Below are 11,246 nucleotides of genomic sequence, written 5' to 3'. Positions count from 1 at the left end.
TCTGTTGTTCTACCTCATTGCAAACAGTTCGAATGGATTAACCGTGTGCCCTGCATCGCACACACATTGTTATGGCTGCCCATTTCTGTTGTTCTGCCTCATCGCAGATAGTTTGAATGGATTAACTGTGTGTCCTGCATCGCACACGCAACTAAAATCTGAACCGTGTTTGATGGCTCCGCCATTGCAAATGTTTTGCACCTTTTTTGATGGTTTTTTACACCACCGTTTGTGATTATTACATCACACACAGTTTCGGCAAAGGGTCTTTGATAGTAGTGTCGCGTTAGCAGTATCCTGCAGTAGTGACTATCAAAATATCGAACACATATCAAGTTCACAGGATTACTTGCAACATGATTTCTCCTGTGACCTCAAGAACAAAAGTAACTACTCACAAATGATAATCATGCTCAAGATCAGAGGGGTATTAAATAGCATATTGGATCTGAACATATAATCTTCCACCAAATAAACCATATAGTTATCATCTACAAGATGTAATCAACACTACTAGTCACCCACAAGCACCAACCTATAGTTTCGGTAACAAGATTGATAACAAGAGATGAACTAGGGTTTGGGAAGAGATGGTGCTATTGAAGATGTTGATGGAGATTACCCTCCCCAAGATGGGAGAGTTTTTGATGATGATGACGATGATTTCCCCCTCCGGGAGGGAAGTTCCCCCGGCGGAATCGCTCCACCAGAGGGCAAAAGTGCTCCTGCCCAAGTTTCGCCTCGAGATGGCGGCGCTCCGTCCTGAAAGTCTTATCCTTATTTTTTTCTAGGTCAAAATGACTTATATACCAGAAGATGGGCAGCGGAGGTGGGCCTGGGTGAGCACAACCCACCAGGGCGCGCCTAGGTGGGTTGTGCCCACCTGGTGGGCCCCCTCTGGTACTTATTTGCTCCAATATTCTTCAAATATTCCATAAAAATTCTCCGTGAAGTTTCAGCTCATTTGGAGCTATGCAGAATAGGTAGCCTGGCGTAGCTTTTTCAGGTCCAGATTTCCAACTGCCGGAATTCTCCCTCTTGATGTGTTCCTTGCAAATCATGAGAGAAAAGGCATTAGAATTACTCCAAAAAGCATTATTATTCATAAAACATCATAAATAACAGTAAGAAAACATGATGCAAAATGGACGTATCAACTCCCCCAAGCTTAGACCTCGCTTGTCCTCAAGTGAAAAGCGAAATCTAAAAACATGTCCACATGCTTTGAGAGAGAGGTGTCGATAAAAACAAATTATGGACATAGAAGCATCATGCGAATTATTATAAAAACAACAAATTTAAACATAAGACTTTTATTATAGAACTTTTATCATAGACCTCTCATGCATAAGTGACAATTCAGCACACAATCGAAGTATAAAGCAAAAGCTCTATTAAAAACCGACAAACTATGTTCTTGGTCAACTTTGCAACTACAATTCATCGTCTTTTCAGGAAGGGTCACGTGTCGGAGCCTTTAGGCAAGTCCACATACTCAACCATCATATAGTCTTCTATGATTGCTAACACTCGCCGCGTACACATGAGCAAAATGTTTCAACCGGACACATAGAAAGATAGGGGCTTATAGTTTCGCCTCCCAACGTGTTCACCTCAAGAGTGATGTCAACAATAATAACTCATGCTATCTGTATTCAACCGGACATATGTGCCTAGATCTTTCCTCACCACATGATGCTTTCCAAAGGAGAAAAATAAAGAGTAGAAGGAAAACTTTGACTCTTTGCATAAAAGTAAATATATAAAAGTAAAAGATAGGCCCTTCATAGCGAGAAGACTCCTTCACGCTCGGCCGCTACAACGAGCGAAACCAATCCAGCGCAAGACTTCAGCCGACCAGATTTTCTATCAGGGCCCACCACATGAGACTTTTGTGCGCGCACACATGCGAAGGCTGGGAGTCGGCCCCACCTCAAATCAACACTAATCGCCCCCCCCCCTGATTTTCAGGGGGGGCCGCTGCTAATTATTCCACCCCTAATTAATCCGTGTAACTAAGGCACTTTCCAAATTAGGCCTGTCCGAAAACGAGCGCTGCAACGCGCGCGCGCGAGATAGACACTCCCCCTTCATAGAGGGAAACAGAGGTTGTCATGCGCTTATTTGTTTGTATGCTCAACCCCTTAGTGCAAAAAAAATGTCACATTGCATTGCCCCTTGTGATAGCGAACTTTATTATGCAGTTTGTCGCTTTTATTCTTCACCATCACAAGTTCATGCAACGCTCAATTTTCTCTTACACTAAATGATCTCACACATTTAGAAGAAATTTTTATTGCCTTTTTGCACCAATCACAATTTATTTGAGGGATCTTGCTCAATCCCTAGGTAGGTATGGTGGACACTTGAAAATAAGATTTGAGTTTAAGGGTTTTTAAATGCACAAGTAGTATCTCTACTTAGTGCGGAATTTTTGGCTAGCAAAGATAGGGGGCAAGCACTACATGTTGAAGGATCTATGACAATATGACTTCTATATGAATCTTACGTCCAAATCAGTGTACCTGTAATTTTTATGAGTGTGAATAAAGTTATAGGTGTTTCTAAAAAATTTTGCGGATATCCTTAGGTTTTAGAAAATAAATAAAAACAACTGAAAATATCAATAAAAATGTAAAATAATTGAAATCACTAGTTTTTTTCTTTTTGAGAATTCTGAAATCACTAGCTGCGGTTTTTTCTTTTTCTTTTTTTAGGAGAATCACTAGCAGCGGATTTTTTTGAGAAATTTTGTTTAGGGGAAAGCTAAGCTTTATTGACGATAATCCACATGTAGTGGGATACAATTCAGATCATGGGGATTAACCAACCAAGTATGGCATCCTAGACCGAGAGAAAGAGAGTGCTTAGCTAAACTATGCGCTTCGCCATTAACGGCTCGGCCTTCAAAAATAAAATTACAATCAAAATTCGTAGCTCTAAGTTTTATTTCTGTGATGACTGATCCATATCGTCCCTGATTTCCTCTGTTAATATCCTCTACCACCTGTTTGCAATCCGATGAGATGATGAAGTCATGGAGCAGCAGATCTTCCGCCAAGGCCAATGCCTTCCTGCACGCGATTGCTTCGAGCGTCGCCGGATCGATTTGGCCTTCAATCACTAGCCGCCTCTGTTTCATCTCGACACACTATTGCCGCGGAGCCGCCTCTATTGCTAAAAACAACACCGTCGACGAGGATCTTTCCGTACCCTGCGGGGGGAGGACTAGGCCTTGCATGTGGCTGCCTAATTCCTCGGGGGGGATTCTGCACTTCGGCCGGCTTGTTCTGCAGCATGGTTATCTCGTCGATAAAGCGATGGATAAACGCTTGGGTAGAATGCGAACTCTGGGACACGCCTTCATGAATGAATTTCCTGCGAGAAGACCAAAATCGCCCATAGTGTTACGGACAGTCGAACAAACTCTGAATGAGACAGTAACTCCATCATTCGGAACAGCCAATGCTTCGCCCTCGGCTCCGTGATAGTGATCATTCTGCTCACCAGATCACTGTTGTCAAGAGCCCAAACACATATCGCCATCGAACACTCAAGTAGCGAGTGTCTCCATGAATCCGGCGAACCACACAGACCACATGAGCTCGTATTAGACATGTGCCGATGCGCACGTACATCCTCCGTGGGGAGTGACTGCTTTGACAAATGCCATAAGAACATCCTCACCTTGGCTGGGACCTGGATCTTCCAAAGCGTCTTCCATGATTTCTCTTCCATGTTCAAACTAGAAGTTGCGGAAGTGCCATCCAGCCATGCTTCTCTCCGTTGTCGTGTCACCACCAATATTCTGTAAGCCAAGCGTACAGAGAATATGCCATTTCTTTCAAAATTCCATGCCCAGTAGTCATCAAAATTCCTTGTGCCGATGGGGATTGTTAAGATCATCGCAACATCCATAGACAAAAAAATTTGTTGAACTCGTTGTTTATCCCAAGTCAAAGAGGTTTGATCGATATATTGAGACGCTAACCTCATGGGGTTCTGTACCCTGCATCCATAGGGACGCAACATCTTGTTCCTTGGAATCCAGTTCTCCGTCCACACATCTGTGGATTCACCATTGCCAATCCTCTTGATAAGCCCCAATTTCAAAACCTCTACACCCTCCATTATAGATCTCCAAATCTGGCTAGGATGAGAACCGACGTGAGCATGTAGTATGGATGAATTAGGGAAATAAACCCCCTTCAAGATTCGAGCACTCAGAGAATCAGGCTGTTTGAGGATTCTTCACCCCTGCCTTGCGAGCATTGCTAGGTTGAATAATTCAAAATCTTTGAACCCCAACCCCCCCCCCAAGATTTGGGTTGCGTCATATCCTTCCATGAAACCCAATGAGGCTTCCTGCAGCCATCTTTAGAGCCCCACCAGAACTTCCTTATCAACATATTCAAGTGTTCGCAGAGTCCCCTTGGAAGTTTGAAACACGACATTGAAAAAACTGGCACCGCTTGGGCGACAGATTTGACAAGTACCTCCTTCCCTGTGGTGGACAAGGACTTCTCAATCCAGCCCTGGATTTTACTCCATAGGCGGTCTTTGAGAAACTTGAAGGCACCATTTCTTGAAGAACCAACGTCGGATGGCATCCCCAAGTATTTTTCATTCAGTGTTTCATTAGGCACATGTAGCAATTCTTTGATCTCTGCTTGAATATTTTCCGGAACCCCTTTGCTGAAAAAGATAGAGGATTTGCTGTAATTAACCCTTTGCCCCGTTGCTTCACAATAATGTTCCAACAATTGGTTGATCTCTTCTGCACCTGTAGCATTGGCCTTGAAGAACAGTAGGCTGTCATCTGTGAATAGTAAGTGATTCACCGGTGGTGCCAGGGGTGCCACTTGCAATCCACCAAGGTTTGATGACTCAACTTTAGATTTTAACAGGCACAAAAGGCCCTCTGCTGCTAGAAAGAACAAGTACGGAGAGATTGGATCCCCCTGCCAGATTCACCGCGAAGGAGTAAACTGTTGCAGTTTGCTGCCATTAAACATAACTAAAATTTTGACCATTGTCACCATGCCCATAACTATCTCTACCCATCTCTGGATGAAACCCAACTTCAGCATGATAGCTTGTAGATATGGCCATTCAACCCTATCATAAGCTTTCATCATATCCAGTTTGAGAGCACAGTGTTGATGTTTCTTTGCCTTATTTCTTTTCATAAAATGAAGACACTCATAAGCTGCAATTATGTTGTCAGTGATCAGCCTCCTCGGGACGAAGGCAGACTGTTCAGCAGAAATGATATCAGGCAATACTAGCTTCAGATGATTCGAGATCACCTTAGATGCAATTTTATATAGGACGTTACAAAGTGATATAGGCCTGAACAGGGATAGCTGGGTTGGGTTCGTTACCTTTGGACGAGAATCGTCTCATTAATACACTCTGCAGATTCCGTACCTTCAATAATACGTAGAACCACTTTCGTGACCTCATCTCCACACACGTCCCAATGACGTTGAAAGAAGTAAGCCGGGAAACCGTCCGGTCCAGGTGCTTTAGTGGGAAACATCTAAAACAGGGCTTCCTTCACCTCCTTCTGTGAATAAGGGGCTGTTAACTGAGCATTCATCTCTGGAGTCACCTTGCGAGGGACTGTATCAAGAACTCTTTCCATGTGCTGGACACCCTCAGAGGTATAAAGGTTCTCATAAAAGGCGCAAGTGAGGTTTGCTATTTCATGTGCATCCTCGGTCAGGCTACCATCCGGACGAGCCAGGGCTTTGATCTGATTTTTCCTCCTTCTTCGGTTAGCTCGGAGGTGAAAAAAGTATGTGTTCTTATCCCCATGCGGCAGCCACTCTAACCTTGCTCTTTGTTGCCACAGTATCTCTTTGCGGTGATAGAGTTCGACGAGGCAGTCTGTTATTTTGATCTCAACATGAGACGGGCCCGACCTCCCTACAAGTGCACGCAGCGTATCTAGCTCGACTTTGAGTTTTTTGATCTCCCCCAGAACAAAGCCGAACTCCGTACGATCCCATGCATGCAGCCCTCGTGACATATCCTGCAGTTTATCATGCAATTCAAGCATCGAGTTGGCTTCTGTCCTTGTCCAATCATGTGACACTCGGTTTAGAAAATCTGGGTGTCGCTCCCACATGATTTCGTACTTAAAAGGCTTGGGACCCATCCGCCTTGCATGTACATCGGAGAGTGTGAGCAAGAGCACAGCATGATCCAAGGTAGCTGTACTTTTGTGCTCCAGTTTTGCTACGGGGAACGCTACCAACCATTCTGGGGAGGCTACGCATCTATCCAGCCGTACACGCGTGTAAGTGCCACCAACCACTTTCTTCTCGAAGGTCCATGTATTCCCTGTATACCCGATATCTGCAAGACCACATGTATCCAGGGCGTCCCAGAACGCATCCATCTGTGCCTGGCATCTAGTACCCACTCCGTCGTGCTCATGGGCATGTAGGACCTCATTGAAGTCGCCGATAACAGCCCATGGCAGCTGACTGGTACTCGTGATGCCTCTGAAGGTGTCCCATGTTTTATACCGCTCGCTGACCTGAGCTTCTTCATAAATGAAAGTGACCCTGGTCTTGACATTGTTCAAAGAGTCAACCTCAACATCAACATGGTAATCAGAGTAACCAATAAGCTTGAGCTTTATTGAATCATTCCAAAAACACCAATACCACCACTTCTACTAGAACTACTAATAGCAAAACTTTTATTAAAACCTAGAGTATCAACTAGCTTCTCCACTCTACTACCCTCTATCTGGGTTTCAACAATGCAAGCGATAGAGGGGGCAATCTGCCTTGCCAAATCGTGAAGCTCTCGAACTGTCGCGGGTTTGTCTGCACAGCGACAGTTCCAACACAGGATACTCATTGTCCCCAGCGGCACCCCTCGCTGGAGCCCGCCATGTTGGGTTTTGCTTGATTGGTAGTTCCTTCCTTGACATTCACTGCTTTAACTCTCTTGGGATCTCTCTTCGCTGGGGGACTAGCTGCACTGAGTGCTGCTAGCACAATTGCGAGCGCATCTGCATTAGTAACAGGTGCTGGAAGATGCTCGTCTTGGCCTGCTCTCTCCGGCCTCATTCTGCTTCCATCTGTCATATCAGTGTCCACAATAGTTTTCTCATTGGCATCAGTTGTGTCTTGAGCGTTGGCAGAACCTCCTCCCCTACTTGTTGAACGGCCATACCGACTTCCTCTCCGTCCTCCTCGACGAGCCCGGCCACCCCCTGGACCGTTACCAGTCCTCATTCTCCATGAGGCCCTGAGATCCTTAAAGAACAAAGCCTCTGGTGCATGTATTCCATCACCGTGTTCCTTGTACACATGACCAAGGGGGCCACATACCGCACACCAGTCAGGGAGTTTTTCATATCTAACCCTGTAGATCTGGCACTTCCCATCACGGATCATCGATACTGCGTTCTTGAGCGGCTTGAAGACATTAATCTTAACCCAGACCCGGTAAAAGTTACCTTCAAAGTCTTGGGACTGAGCTTCCACAAACAAAATTTCGCCAATCTTCCCTGCCAGCGCTTGAACGAGGTGAGCATACTTATCAGGTACGTCATGGATCTGAGCCCAGATATCGAGCATGTCCAATGAAACTTTGGACTGCTGAGTAACTCCGTCGTAGGGTGTCAGGATCACAATATTTCTGTGGAAGTTCCACGGCCCCTCCTGCATCACCCGTTCCCAATCAACCAGGCAAAAGAACTTCACTGTATAGAGGTTATCTTCCAGGAGGTGGAATTTGCAATCGCGCGCGATATCCCATGCCGCACGCATATTTCTGAAGAACCAATACTGATTGTAATGCTTGTCAATGTGAACGCGCACCACTGCTATCCATCGCGCCTCCTGATGGGGTCATGTACCTAGGGTAGGGTCATGGACCTGATCTAAGTACCTTACCCAAGGACACCCTTAGAAGAGGTCGCCTTCCAGTCGACCAACAAAGGACTCACTCGACTGACTGAAGGACTCGACCACGAAGACTCACTCGACCACCAGGAGGTCAAGAGGCACTCTGCACTGCAACGGCCTGTAATTAAGTAGGCTTTATGATAGTAAAGACACTTTATGTGGGGCGTTATCAGTAACGCCCCAGACTTAACTCACCTTAAACCCTCTCCTACGTGGGCTGGCTGGGGTCCTGGCGCACTCTATATAAGCCACCCCCCTCCACAGGTAGAGGGGTTCGGCACCTTGTCACTCATATACTCATAATCCACTCGACCGCCTCCGGGCTCCGAGACGTAGGGCTGTTACTTCCTCCGAGAAGGGCCTGAACTCGTACATCCCTTGTGTTTACAACCTCTCCATAGCTAGGACCTTGCCTCTCCATACCTACCCCCCACTCTACTGTCAGGCTTAGAACCACGACACCTCCTCCTGTGGTGCGGCACCCTCGTCGTAGACCACGTCATCCAGGTCCTCTTCGCGGAGACCAAGCTCTGCCATCATCTGCTCCAGCTCATCAGAGGAACCCGCACCCAGCAGAGCCGTCGCTGGCGCACCATCCTCTGCCATGTTTCTTGAAACCCTAGCCTGAAGGTAGATCGATCGGACTCTGCTAAGCGAAACCCTAACTCCCTGTCTCTCCCCGAGAACCAACCAAGGCCAGTGAAAGAACATGCGGTGCCCCCATGTTTGGTTTTGGTAATTGATGACAATCTCTATGGACTAATGGTTGTCTTAAGTTGTATTTGAATGATTTGTCCATAGGCTTTTCTTGAAGTCCATGTGTTGGTTTCAAGGAGTTTTTGAGTTGACCAAGGTGCTATTAAGGAATTATCCAAAGATTGGTCATGCGAGTGTTGAGCTTATTGCAAGCATGTCTTGAAGAAGAAGGTTGTGTGATCATTCATGTTTACCTTCAAGACATCATCCAAATGAAGAGAGTTGCAAAGATTCAAGGTTGATCAAGACTAAGTCAAGAGTGAATCAAGTTGATCAACTCACAAAGCGTAGAAGATGTACCGAGAGGGATAAAGTGATCCCATGGTATGGTAAACATTGTCCATTACACTTCATGTACTAACCCATCGTCTATGTGAGAGTTTTATGTGGGGTTAGGTACGTATCCATAGGCTTGCGTCAAGAGGAAGATATCATACAACCCATGGAAAGGATGACATCAAGTGGTGATCGTCATCAAGATTGCCGTGTGCAAGTTCAAGTGGAGCATCACGAAGAGATCAAGTGCTTGAATCTTTCCATCCATTGTGGTGTCAATGGACTTGTGAAGATGCGCCGAAGAGTGGCTCACCCATAGTGAACTATGGGGGAGCAATCATCTAGTCTTCATCGAGCCAACGCAATCAAGAAAGGTGGTCCAACTTGAGGGAGTCAAGATCGTCTTCATCTAGCTCAAGTGGACCATGTGCAAGGCAAAGGTTTTCCCTTGATAGGTTTTATATTTTACCGATCTTGTGGTGGTAGTTGGGAGACCGAGTTATAGGATCGTTTGCCGTACTATCAAGGGGGGCTCTCAAGTTGGTAGCTTGATCGTATCGTTAGTAGAGAGCTCAAACCATTGCATCCTTGCATCATGTTTCTTGGTTCTTGTTTGGTTATCTTTGTGAGTCTTAGAGCTTATGGTCATCTTCATGACAAGCTTGAGTTCATCAAAAACGGAGTTCACATGCGTCTTCTATGATGTTTTTGGTGTTGGAGGTTTTACCGGTCTTATCTGATGAAGGGTTATCACCATTTTCTTATGGGACTTTTCTCATTTGCTTATTCTTGATATTTCTATCAATATTGTGTTAGCCCATGTCGTTAGCTTTCCAACAAACTTGGTTTCATTGAATTCAGAGTCCGTTTGCAAAAGTTGTGGCTGTTTTGGTAAAGGCTGCAGCGGTACTACCGCGACTAGAGCGGATGTAATTTTTTACTACCGCTCTAGAGCAGTACTACCGCTGCTCCTGAGCGGTAGTACCGCTCCAGAGAAGTACTACCGTGGCTCCTAAGCGGTAGTACCGCCCCGGACCAAAATCTCGTGTTTTCTCTCTCGTTTGGGCTATTTTGACCGTGCTAAGCGGTAGTACTGCTCCTCCAAGCGGTAGTACCGCTTGTGCACGACCTAAGCACATAACGGTTGGATTCGGGAGGTCCTATAAAAGGGGGTCTTCTTCCCCAATGAACCTAATCCTTTGAGCTCGTGTTCTTCCCCCATTGTTGACCTTCTTCGAGCTTGCTAACTCTCAATCCCTCCATGGATTCTTGCTAGTTCTTGAGGGAAAAGAGAGAGGAGATCTAGATCCACGTTTCCACCAATCACTTTCTCCTCTAAGTGAGGGGAACCCCTTGGATCTAGATCTTGGAGTTCTTCGTGTTCTTCTTTCGTTCTTCCTCTCATTTTCCTCCCTAGCATTAGTTGCTTTGGTGGGATTTGGGAGAGAAGGACTTGGGAACTCCGTGTGCCCTTGCCATTGCATTTGGTGCATCGATTTGAGTTCTCCACGGTGATACGTGGAAGTGAAGTTTGAGAAGCTTATTACTCTTGGGTGTTTGGGCACCCTAGAGCTTGTTCCTCTTGGGTTCCTTGGTGCCCTAGATGGTTGGTGGTGTTCGGAGCTCAATCATTGTGGTGTAAAGCTCCGGGCAAGCGTCGGGGTCTCCAATTAGGTTGTGGAGATCGCCCCGAGCAATTTGACGGGTACCGGTGACCGCCCCCAAGGGTTGCCAAAGTGTACGGGTTCGGTGACCACCCCCAAGGGTCACAATTTGTACGGGTTCGATGACTGCCCTCAAGGGTCCCTTAGTGGAATCACGGCATCTTGCATTGTGCGAGGGCGTGAGGAGATTACGGTGGCCCTAGTGGCTTCTTGGGGAGCATTATGCCTCCACACCGCTCCAAACGGAGATTAGCATCCGCAAGGGTGTGAACTTCGGGATACATCATCGTCTCCGCGTGCCTCGGTTATCTCTTACCCGAGCCCCTTTACTTGTGCACTTTACTTTGTGATAGCCATATTGTTCTTTGTCATATATATTGCTATCACATAGTTGCTTATCTTGCTTAGCATAAGTTGTTGGTGCACATAGCTGAGCCTAGTTGTTGTAGGTTTTGTGCTTGACAAATTAACCGCTAGTTTTATTCCGCATTTGTTCAAGCCTAAACCGTAATTATTTTAAAGCGCCTATTCACCCCCCCCCCTCTAGGTGACATCCTCGATCTTTCAATTGGTATCAGAGCCTCGTCTCTCTTTATTAGGCTTTACCGCCTAGAGAGTA

This window comes from Triticum aestivum, chromosome 6B (genome assembly GCF_018294505.1).
Source record: "Triticum aestivum cultivar Chinese Spring chromosome 6B, IWGSC CS RefSeq v2.1, whole genome shotgun sequence".
Lineage (NCBI taxonomy): Eukaryota > Viridiplantae > Streptophyta > Magnoliopsida > Poales > Poaceae > Triticum > Triticum aestivum.
Note: the sequence above shows the minus strand (reverse complement) of the source record.